At 44.0% G+C, this 12500-nt stretch overlaps 1 long non-coding RNA gene across 3 annotated transcripts in view; it reads right to left on the bottom strand.

The window, feature by feature from the left end:
• Nucleotides 1–4001: 4001 nt before the first annotated feature.
• LOC143278113 (uncharacterized) overlaps nt 4002–12500 on the bottom strand; it is a 9565-nt gene continuing 1066 nt past the window's right edge. For 2 of the 3 annotated variants that reach the window (XR_013053834.1, XR_013053835.1), the window contains exons 2-5: nt 9577–9673; nt 8126–8214; nt 6271–6292; nt 4002–4099 (exon numbers count right to left, since the gene is read on the bottom strand). This is a non-coding gene — a long non-coding RNA (uncharacterized LOC143278113). Of the gene's footprint in view, nt 4100–6270; nt 6293–8125; nt 8215–9576; nt 9674–12475; nt 12491–12500 lie in introns of those variants that run through there. The other variant, XR_013053836.1, reaches the window with a different exon arrangement.

Raw genomic sequence — 12500 nt, 5'->3', positions numbered from 1 at the left:
TGGCAGATGTGGTGTACCGTATGTGGATTTGACCGAATGCAGTGTCGCCTCCTTGAGCTACTGATACCAGCTGTCTTTGAAATAACTTAAGTTTAGTTTCAACATAGAAGCCGGATTGAAACCGCAGAAATGAACGGTTTTAGCTCATAATTATGTGCAGTTGGACAAAATGGGTCTACGCTTTAACTCAGTACGGCCGTCTTCTCATCTACACAGACCCCTCGGATGTCCAGTGGGTGTCTGAATGACCCAACCTTTAGCTTCCGTCGTCAGAATTGTGGTATTCTTTGTCAACATTCACCTCTTCAGTATAAGAGCCTTCCACTTACAATATTTTGTATGATGGTAATTGGGGTGAAACGCTGTCAACGTCTCTTTTGCCGTTCGTATGGAAAGAGTTAACCCCTTCTTCCGGTTGTGTGTGCGTGTGCGTTCGCGACTTGTCAAAAATTACAAAAAGCGGGAGAGAGGGCGGACAGACAGACAGACAAACAGGATCTGAGATGGACAGAGGCAGAAACGAAACAGAATAAACGAAGAACGAGACACAGATACACGAACATTGAGAGATAGGTGGAGTGTGGGGGGGCCGGGGGTTGGGCGTGGGGGGCTAGAGGGGGGGTGTGTGTGTGGTGGAGGTGAGGAGGGGAGAAGAGAGGGGAGAGAGAAATGGGGGGAAGAGACAGAGACAGTGACCATGGTTCATACAGGTTTTAACCGCAAATTTAATATTTTTTTTTTTTTAAGGCACAAAAAGGCCAACAATCTAAAACGTTGAGAACCCAGATGACAATTGGGTGCCTGGCATTCCGGACGCAAAGTTTTTTTTTTTCCGTTTTTTTTTTTAATAAATAATTTCGCATTTCATGGAACATTTCGCGACTGTGCTTTATCATCGTTAGAAAATATATATATATATATATATATATATAGGCCAAAAGTAAAACTTTTACAAACCGAGATCATTTTAAAGGACTTTTCAGGAATTAAAAAAAGGCATGTCATCTAGTACAAATTCTTAATAAAAAAAAAAATTTTTAATTAAATTTTTTTTTTTTTTTTTTTAATCCACTTAACCTGTATGAACACTCCAGACAGATAGAATTAAAACACACCCACACCAAGTTTCTCTCCAATCAACAACACACACGCGTTTATTCTCACTGAAAGCAAACAAGCATGCACAATCATCATGTACAGCAAAATGTGACAATAGTCAGTCGTAGTACATGTCATGTACACAAGTGCCTTTGGAAATTAACCCCCCATCCCCCACCCCAACCCCTCCCCACTCCAAGGATGACGTTGGTTCAATCGCAAGGGAGATTACCCAGACATCTTTCCTTCAGCATGCTCTCCCCCTGCACACAACACAACGTAAAGTGGCATAAATACACATTTAAAAAATTTTTTTTACGATAACGTTGATGACATTGGTATGAAAATTGCTTGTCGCATTGGTATGGCTTGTTCCATCGGTATCACATTTTTTATGAAGAATAAAATAGGAAATTTTCTTCCTAAAATTACGTTTAAGTAACATACTTACCGTGACCCAACTAGTGCAGACTCCTGCAGGGGTCTGACATTCCTGTCCTGTGCAAACTACTACCCGCCTATGCGGAGAAAATGAAAGTAGCTACGGCCGATAACCTCCCGAAGTAGGTTACCTCCCCTTTGCATCCCTGACTAGCGCCCCGTCTTTTTCCAGCAACCATCTTGACTCCTGCTTCTGTGCTCTGCGTACGGCTAAGTTTTTGGGTTTTTTTTTTTTTTCGTATTTTGTCTGTCTGTCTATCGATTCTTTGGCGCTCTCGTTTTGTGTCTCATGATGAATCACAACAGGTCACAAAACTACGTGGCCCGATTGGGCGATCGAGCTCATATTAAGGCGCAATCACTATCAGTCAACCAGCAGACACAGTGAATACTTAGACAAAAATCATGAAAAAAATGTGGCATTTCTCTGTGTGCGCGCATTCATGCCAGAGAGAGAGAGAGAGAGAGAGAGAGAGAGAGAAAGAGAGAGAGAATGATGAGTGTGTGTGTGTGTGTGTCTGTGTGCGAGAGAGAGAGAGAGAGAGAGAGAGCTCTGTGTGCGCGCATTCATGCCAGAGAGTGCGTGAGTGTGTGCGAGAGAGAGAGAGAGAGAGAGAGAGAGAGAGAGAGAGAGCTCTGTGTGCGCGCATTCATGCCAGAGAGTGCGTGAGTGTGTGCGAGAGAGAGAGAGAGAGAGAGAGAGAGAGAGAGAGAGAGAGAGAGAGAGAGCTAGCTCTGTGTGCGCGCATTCATGCCAGAGAGTGCGTGAGTGTGTGCGAGAGAGAGAGAGAGAGAGAGAGAGAGAGAGAGAGAGAGAGCTCTGTGTGCGCGCATTCATGCCAGAGAGTGCGCGAGTGTGTGCGAGAGAGAGAGAGAGAGAGAGAGAGAGAGAGAGAGAGAGCTAGCTCTGTGTGCGCGCATTCATGCCAGAGAGTGCGTGAGTGTGTGCGAGAGAGAGAGAGAGAGAGAGAGAGAGAGAGAGAGAGAGAGAAATATAAAAAGAAACTACAAGCGTATACATGCGTGCACACATAAGTATATGAAGGCCTTTTTCGCGTAATATTTGTCAAGAACTGTGACGCGAAAGGGAAGCGCTGCTTTGGCACTCACAGGGGAAGCAATAGATAATTATACTGGGGAGGGAGGGAGGAAGGGGGTTAGCAGGGGTGGAGAGGGCAAGGGAGTTAACTATCCGCACCTACTTTCGTTTTCTCCCCCTTCAGCGGGCTATCAGTAGCAAGTTTTCACAAGGACAGGGATTTCCCCCACCCCCCCCCCGTGCCGAAGTCTGCACCAGTGCCGGGGTCACGGTATTGACTAGTTAGTATGTTAAAGATTCAACGTCTGTTTTTTAACTTCTCTGCAAAACTGCGTTCACTCACTACTACCAACCATCCCCGGGGATGGGGATGGGAATGGGGGGGGGGGGCGGGGGTCTCAGGGTCACGTGTTGTGGGCACGGTTTGCACGTGCCAGTCCGTGCGTCACGTGATAATGGTGACACCTCTTGTCAGGGTTTTTGTCCGCGTCTTTTCGTTTGTGGTTCCCCCCACCACCACCACCACATTCCCAACCACCACGTTCTGTGCGTGTGTGTGTTTGAAGGGGTATGGGGGGCGTTGACATGTGCATATGTGTGTGTGTGTGTGTGTGCGTGTGTGGTGTGTGTGTGTGTGTTTACAAGAGTGTGTACACGAGTGTATCCATGACTCTGTGTGTGTGTGTTTACAAGAGTGTGTACACGAGTGTGTCCATGACTGTGTGTGTGTGTGTGTGTGTGTGTGTGTGTGTGTGTGTGTGTGTGTGTGTGTGTTTTCTTCAGTTTAACGTCTATTCACTATAAGTGTTATGTAGTAGAGGAAAAGTACATTATAAGATATGAAAGTTTAATGAGATTGTGGTGTGTAATAAACGAGGTGTCATAGGAAGGCGAATATATGTATGCATATCAACAAGTATTAACTTACAACAATGTAAACATAAATAGTAACATTATTTTGAATACATCAAAGGAGGATACCAACTGGACTGGAGTTTAAAAAAAATTCCGAAAACATTCTAAGCAATGAATAATGATTAACAAAAAATCTTTTCTGTGGCTGATGGAATATTGGTAAACAAGTAATCAACCATATCTTTTGGAATTAACTGTATTATGCTAGTACAATGAATAAGTAGACGGTTTACAGTTATTTGCTTACCGCATATATATTTTATATTTTTTCTTATAAAATTTTGCACGAAAGGCATTCAAACGACTTATATACATCAGACTTGCGATTTGTCTTGAATGTGCTCTTGGTGTCAAATTTTAGAAAATGTTTGCGATTAGCTGCATTCTTTGTGTTTGCACAATACTGGTAATACTGATTATGTGTGTGTGTGTGTGTGTGTGTGTGTGTGTGTGTGTGTGAGAGAGAGAGACAAAGTTTACAGCACGACATGATTGTCATACTCCAGCGCCACTCACCGGGAGGTCAGTCCAAGGGGTCTGTGGGCTGCCCATCTCCCGTGTCAGCTACTCCAGCTTGGGGATGTGTTTGTACACGTACTTCCTGGGCTGTCCACAGCAGCGGCACATTGACATGTCATGTACACGACGACACGTTGACAATGGCATGTACACACAATAACACATTGACATGACATGTTCAACTCAAACAACACATGACATGTACACAACAACACGTTGACATGGCATGTACGCAACGATAACACACTGACATGACATGTTCCACAACACACTGACATACGTACACAACAACACGTTGACACGACGTGTACACAACGATAACACACTGACATGACATGTTCCACAACACACTGACATATGTACACAACAACACGTTGACATGACATGTACACAACGATAACACACTGACATGACATGTTCCACCACACATTGACGTGTACACAACACGTTGACATGGCATGTACGCAACGAAGCCACATTGACATGACATGTTCAACTCAACACATTGACATGTACATAACACATTGACATGGAATGTACACAACGATAACACAGACATGACATGTTCCACCACACATTGACGTGTACACAACACGTTGACATGGCATGTACGCAACGATAACACATTGGACATGACGTGTTCAAACTTAACACATTGACATGTACACAACATCATGTTGACATGGCATGTACACAACGATAATACTGACATGACGTTCTACAACACACTGACATGTCATGTACACAACACCACGTTGACATGGCATGTACACAACGAAGCCACATTGACATGGTATGTTCAACAACACAATGACATGTACACAACAACACGTTTACATGGCGTGTACACAACGATAACACACTGACATGACATGTTCAGCTTAACACATTGACATGTACACAACACGTTGACATGGCATGTACGCAACGATAACACACTGACATGACATGTTCAACATCACACTGGCATGTACACAACACGTTGACATGGAATGTGCACAATAACATTGACATGATGTGTTCAACAACACATTGACATATACACAACAACACGTTTCCATGGCATGTACACAACGATAACACATTGACATGTACATAACACGTTGACATGGCATGTACGCAACGATAACACACTGACATGATATGTTCAACAACACATTGACATGCACACAACACGTTTCCATGACATGTACACAACGATAACACTGTCATGTACACAATACACTTGACATGTTATGTACACAACTTGAACACATCGACAAGTCATGTACAAAAACATACTGACAACACTGACATTCATACACAAAACTACACTGAATGTCATCGTACGTTAAACACAATGACATGTCATACGTACGATTTTTTTTTCCCTTCCAGTTTCTGTTTTCTAAGGCGGCGTCAATTCGTTCGGACAAACCCATATACGCTACACCACATCTGCTAGACATGCCCAGAGCCTTATGACCAGACGCCTTGGCATGCATCATGCATACACAAACACACACACATATATATATATATATATATATGTGTGTGTGTGTGTGTGTGTGTGTGTGGTGTGTGTGGTGTGTGTGTGGTGTGTGTGTGTCTATCTCTCTCTCTCTCTATATATATATATATATGTGTGTGTGTGTGTGTGTGTGTGTGTGTGTGTGGTGTGTATGTGTGTATCTCTCTCTCTCTATATATATATATATATGTGTGTGTGTGTGTGTGTGTGTGTGTGTGTGTGTGTGTATGTGTGTGTGTGTGTGTGTGTGTGTGTGCGTCTTAACCGGACAGAGTGGATTTGCTCTTAAGAATTTTGCCAGAATACACAATACATTGCCATGGGTTCTTTTCCAGTGCGCCATGTGCGTGCTGCACACGGTTCATCGTCTCATTCGAATGACTAGACGCTTAGACGTTGTTGTTGCTGTTGTTGTTGTTTTGATTTTTCAGCCAAATTTAGGAGAAAGATCGATATTGGGAATCGAACCGGGACACTCACGAATTCACTGTATTGGCAGGCACGTGCCAAAACCACCATTCATACCCTGTACACAACACACTGCCATGTCATCCGTACACAACACGGCACTGACACAGTACGCGTGTACATACGTATACTTTCTATCTTATCCACCACAAAAAATATCCATGGCCACGCCACAAAACTACTACAAAAAAATGTGCACGGCGTAAGCGGTCGCACGCGCACACACACACACTGCTGCCACACGCAAACACCCGCCATGTTACCATGGAGACTTACTGACCTTTCGTTTTGGCTCACTGGACCTGCACATACATCATCACCGTGATTTTCATCATCATCATCATCATCATCATCATGTGTGGACTTCTTTTAAAACCGTCCATCAATAATAATAAATATGAATAATCCAGCTCATGACATCAATATGAAAACAAAAAATCCCACGTTGCCATAAAAAAGAAGAAAACATCCGACTTTCGTTCGGAAAATCATAACACTGAGGCAAACCGTTTCAATATTCTACTTTACACACTAAAATGAGGAGTTCGTATCATGCTCCCAGTTAGCTGAAATATACTTACCATGTCGTGTCAAACTGACGGAAACCAGACCTATCTGTTTTGCTCTTCTCGGCCAAAATTTATCGCGACAACTCGGTGATAAGACATCTCGCCATTAGACCGTCGTCTGCTGGCCAATGAAATGCCGTTTCCGGCACGAGGTAAACAAATCATTCTCAATGGCCGCCACACTGACATGTGACACTGACATGCCGCCATTTTTCAGATAAGTGACATTATCGATTTGCTCTCTTTGCCAACCTTTTACACATTAGAAAGGAAATTTTCTTCCTTAAATTACGTACAAGTAACATACATGCCTTGACACACGAGTGTAGACTCCGGCAGGGAGTCCGATTCCTGTCCTGTGCAAACTACTATCCACCCATGTGGAGAAAACGAAAGTAGCTACGGCCGATAACCTCCCGAAGTAGGTTACCTCCCCTGTGTATCCCTGACTAGCGCCCTCTTTTTAGAAATGTTATTTTCATGCATGTTTGTTGCGGCTTTCCGGGACGTTTCCGTCTCCAGATTCATAACTATGCACACTAAATATAACACAATAATAATAAGAAGAAGAAGAAGAAGAAGAAAGAAATTTCTTCCTCTCCGCTCCAATGTGTATATGACTGACGTCGGGCCGGTGTGAACGTGTTGTGAACACTATTCATTACGTCTTGAGGGGGGAAAAAGGAAATCGCGCCTTAATTTTAGCGCGATTGCCCAATCGAGCTACATAATTATGTGACCTGGTTGGAGACAAAATTTGACAAAAAAACAAGAACGCCAGAGAATCGACAGACAGGCAGAAAATACGAAAAAACTTAGCCGTATGGAGAGCACAGGAACAGGAGTCATGATGGCTGCCGGAAAAAGAGGGCACTAAGGTTACCTACTTCCGGGGGGTTATCAGCCGTAGTTGCTTTCGTTTTCTCCGCATAGGCGGATAGTCATTTGCACAGGACAGGAATGTCAGACCCCTGCGGGCGTCTGCACTAGTTGGGTCACGGTTAAGTATGTGTAATTAAAATGGATATTGCCTAAGCGCTGAAATTACTATCGTCCCCCGGCCAACTCAGTTGACTGTTTCCCCTTGTTCATATTTTTCCCCGTATGTGTGTGTGTGTGTGTGTGTGAGAGAGAGAGAGAGAGAGAGAGAGAGAGAGAGAGAGAGAGAGAGAGTGTGTGTGTGTGTGTGTGTGTGTGTGTGTGTGTGTGTGTGTGGGTGTGTGTGTGCAAGTTCATCACGGAAAGGTTGTTATATATATGTTGTTACCTGCAGTGACTTAATTTCCTACACTACCACATTTGGAAAATGTATCATTTACTAAATTAAAAAAATATAATCACCAACAAAAAAAACAAAAAACCCAACTACACACACACACACACACACACACACATATATATATATATATATCGCTCTTTAGCATCCAAAATTTCTGGAGTTGAATTAAGGATGCTAAAGTACCAGTGCGATCACACACACACACACACACACACACACACACACACACACACAGAGCAGAGAGAGAGACAGAGACAGAATTACACTTTTCATTCCAGCAGCCCTACCTGTCAGGTTTGGCAAACAGGTAACGATAGCCAACATACGTGGCCGCCACCAAACACGCCGTGCCTATGATGGCGGTCAGATGAATCAACTGAAAACCACAAGCCAACACAACAATCCGTTTATCGATGGCATCGCTGGTAATACTTTTGATACCGAGTGAAAAGCAAAAAACAAAACAAAACAAGATCGAAGGGACTGAGGAGGGAGGGAGGAAGGGAGGAAAGGTGGAGGAAAGGAAGGAAGGGAGGGAGGGAGGGAGGGAGAAAGACGGGAGGAAGGAGGGAAAAAGGGAAGGGAGGAAGGAAGGAGGGAAGGTAGGGTAGGAAGGAGGGAAGGGAGGAAGAAGGGGAGGGAGGGAGGGAGAAAGGAAGGGAGGGAGGGAGAAAGGAGGGAGGAAGAAAGGAAGGAAGGGAGGGAGGAAGGGAGGGAGGGAGGAAGAAAGGAAGGGAGGGAGGAAGGAAGGGAGGGAGGGAGGAAGGAAGGGAGGGAGGGAGAAAGGAGGGAGGGAGGGAGAAAGGAAGGAAGGGAGGGAGGGAGAAAGGAGGGAGGAAGGAGGGAAAAAGGGAAGGGGGGAAGGAGGGAGGGAAGGAAGGAGAGAAGGGAGGAAGGAGGGAAGGGAGGGAGGGAGGAGAGAAGGAAGGAGGGAAGGGAGGGAGGGAGGGAGAAAGGAGGGAGGAAGGAGGGAAGGAAGGAGAGAAGGGAGGAAGGAAGGAGGGAAGGGGAAGGAAGGAGGGAAGGGAGGAAGAAAGCGAGGGAGGGAGGGAAGAAGGAGGGAAAGAGGGAAGGGAGGGAGGAAGGAGGGAAGGAGGGAGGGAAGGAAGGAGAGAAGGGAGGAAGGAGGGAAGGAAGGGAGGGAGGGAGGAAGATAGGAAGGGAAGGAGGGAGGGAAGAATAAACAAGTGTCTTAAGTGTATGTGAGCATAAACTCACACACGCACATGGACTGACATACAAGGACTCAACTATGCCACACACACAAACACGGCACTCACACACACACACACGGCACTGACACACACACACACACACACACACACACGGCACTGACACACACACACACACACGGCACTGACACACACACACGGCACTCACACACACACACGGCACTCACACACACACACGGCACTGACACACACACACACGCACACACACACGGCGCTGACACACACACGGTACTGACACACACAAACACACACACACACAAACACGGCACCGACACACACACACGCGCGCGCGCGCGAAGGGGACTGGACTGGAGAGGGAGGTGGCGAAGAAGAAACAAGTGTCTACGTATGTGTGAGAATAAGCTCAGTCACACACACACATGGACTTACAAGGACTTGCTGTCACACACACAAAAATACACACACACACACACACACACACACACACCAGGGAAACATGATGCTACAAAGTGTGGATGTTCAATGAGATTCCACTTGGCGCTCACCTCGGGGTGTTTTTTGAATGCCTGCAGACCCGTGAGCCCAAAAGACTTCATCTTCAGGATTTCAGGGATGCCGTCTTGTGGGGTGCTGATACCGAGTCTGTAACACACACAAATATATGTATACTCACAAACATATAATACAGTATGATTATCAAGCTGTCAGCAAGTTTCATTTTGGCCGCTTTAAAAAAAAAAGTTTTATAACTTTTACTCTTTTTTTTCCATTTTACTGCAGACATGGTCACACACACACACACACACACACACACACACTGCAGCGAGAGAGAGAGAGAGAGAATGCGAATACTTTATTCATTATAGGCCATAACCCCTCAAGCGAGGGCGAGAGAGAGAGGGGGGGGGGAGGAATCTGACAAGTGATATAGTTCGAGACATAACTGAGACTGACGGAGACAAAACTCCGGCGATAAATACATACACACATACATACATTACATTACATACATGTGTGTGTGTGTGTGTGTGTATGTGCGTGCGTGCGTGTGTGTGTAAGACGAAGACTGTGAAAGAAATCAAAGCCAAAGTCAATATTCACATTTTTTCCCCTTAAGACGGAATGAACTGTGGTCACAATAATGTGTGGAAAAGAAAGTGCACTTCATTTTCAATCGTATTGCTTAAAAAAAAAAAATAACAGCTATGTTATCTAAATGCGATCTGTATCGCAAATAACTAGATTTTATGCCGGACATACAAATACTCAATAGTCAATTCAGCAAGACACCTTCGCAAGTGTAAATTCTTGAACTGATGAAAAACTTCGCGAGGTATTGCCTGATTGAAACTGCATAGCAGAGTATATATACCACAATGAAAGAAATAGGAGTTTGTATTATACTCCATGTTTGGTGATACATATACTTACCATGTCAAACTGATGCAAACTAGGCCTATCGGTTTGCTCTGCTTGGCCAAATCTCTCGCGGCTAACACTAACAGTGAAAATACGACCTGTCTTGCCAGGTCCGCTCTTAGCCAATCAAACGCCTCTAAAAGCTACAAGCGCTGAATCATTCCTTTGGCCAAGGCTCTTGATGCCATCTTGTCAGGTTTACGCTCTGTCTCGTCTTACGCTTTTTTTTTGCTTTTTTTTTTTCCCAGCGTGTTCTCGATTTTTAAGAGACGCATGCCGGGCAGTCTTGCCTTTAAGAATCCACAATTCTTTGTTTAAATTCTGAAAGAAATAGCTTTCGGTTCCTCAGTCACACACTGAGCCGGTTCCCCAACTTAGTTATTAACTCTCTCCATACGAACGGCGAAAGAGACGACGTTAACAGCGTTTCACCCCAATTACCATCATAAAAATATTGCAAGCGGAAGGCTCTTACACTGAAGGTGAATGTTGACAAAGAATACCACAATTCTGACGACGGAAGCTAAAGGTTGGCTCATTCAGACACCCACTGGACATCCGAGGGGTCTGTGCAGAGGAGAAGAGAGGACTGGCCGTACTGAGCGAGTTAAAAGAATTCAAATCTATGAGCTGTCAACAGAGACTTAAAAACTTAAATCTGCATTCATTAAAGGGTAGAAGGCTAAGAGGGGGGTTAATAGAAACATACATGTTAAATTGCTATAATGAAGTCAATGTGAATAATGTTTTCAGTATGTTAGATCATGAGAGTGCAAGAAATTCAATGATGAAAATTTGTAAAGAGCACTGTAATACTAACCTTAGTAAAAAAAATTGATCAGCTAATTGCACAAATATGGAACGCACTACCTATCGAAAACTAAACTTGCACAAAATACTACTACTATACTAATGTGTTCAAAAAATCTCCTTGACATGATCAATTTAAAAGAAAAAATATTACTTTGACGAGTGATTTACAGTACATGTAAAAGAAAACGTGTATGTATCCTACAAATAAAAGGAGACCGATATTGAAGGGGACATTAAAAAATAGGCCGTGAGGCCTAGGCAGTCAAATACCAGTCCCTACACCACTACCACTACTACTACTACTACTACTACTACTACAAACAATGCCAAAGCCGAAATTGTGTAAAGGCCTCAAGCACCACAAGTTCATGTTGAAACATTTCGGCGACGGGCGCAATAGCCGAATGGTTAATGCGTTGGACTGTCAATCTGAGTGTCCCGGGTTCGAATCTCGGTGACGGCGCCTGGTGGGTTAAAGGGTGGAGATTTTTACGATCTCCCATGTCAACATATGTGCAGACCTGCTAGTGCCTGAACCCCCTTCGTGCGTGTATACGGCAAGCAAAAGATCAAATGCGCACGTTAAAGATCCTGTAATCCATGTCAGCGTTCGGTGGGTTATGGAAACAAGTACATACCCAGCATGCACACCCCCGAAAGCGGAGTATGGCTGCCTATATGGCGGGGTAAAAACGGTCATACACGTAAAAGCCCACTCATGTATATACGAGGGGGGAATTGTGGACATTGCCAACGTTTCTAACACTGAACACCCATGTAAAATATTGTAGTCTTTGCCAGTAATGGACATGAAAGCTAATTTCTTTTTGATATCTAGACTGATTCTTGTTCAGTGCAGACTAGAGTCTTAACCAAAACTGAACGCATCTTGAACTTCAAAACAATTTATCGATACCTGTTTCTCCAGATATTATTAGATGTGTGGGGGTAACTTTGGACTCGCATCCATAAATCATATCAGGGCAGATCGGTGACAGAGATGAAGGAAAAACTTAGCAAACATGTATAATTTCTGCATACACATATACCACACGAAGAAAAAAAAGTGTTCTCAAAACCACTGATGAATTCAAACTGAGAAGAGAAAAAAACTAGCGAAAAATGAAATCTTACCTGTTCATATTCATTCTTGTAAGCAAAATGAAATCTTACCTGTTCATATTCATTCTTGTAAGCAAAATGAAATCTTACCTGTTCATATTCTTTCTTGTAAGCA

Source organism: Babylonia areolata, chromosome 35 (assembly GCF_041734735.1).
Source record: "Babylonia areolata isolate BAREFJ2019XMU chromosome 35, ASM4173473v1, whole genome shotgun sequence".
Lineage (NCBI taxonomy): Eukaryota > Metazoa > Mollusca > Gastropoda > Neogastropoda > Buccinidae > Babylonia > Babylonia areolata.
Note: the sequence above shows the minus strand (reverse complement) of the source record. Positions and strands in the feature narration are given on the sequence as shown.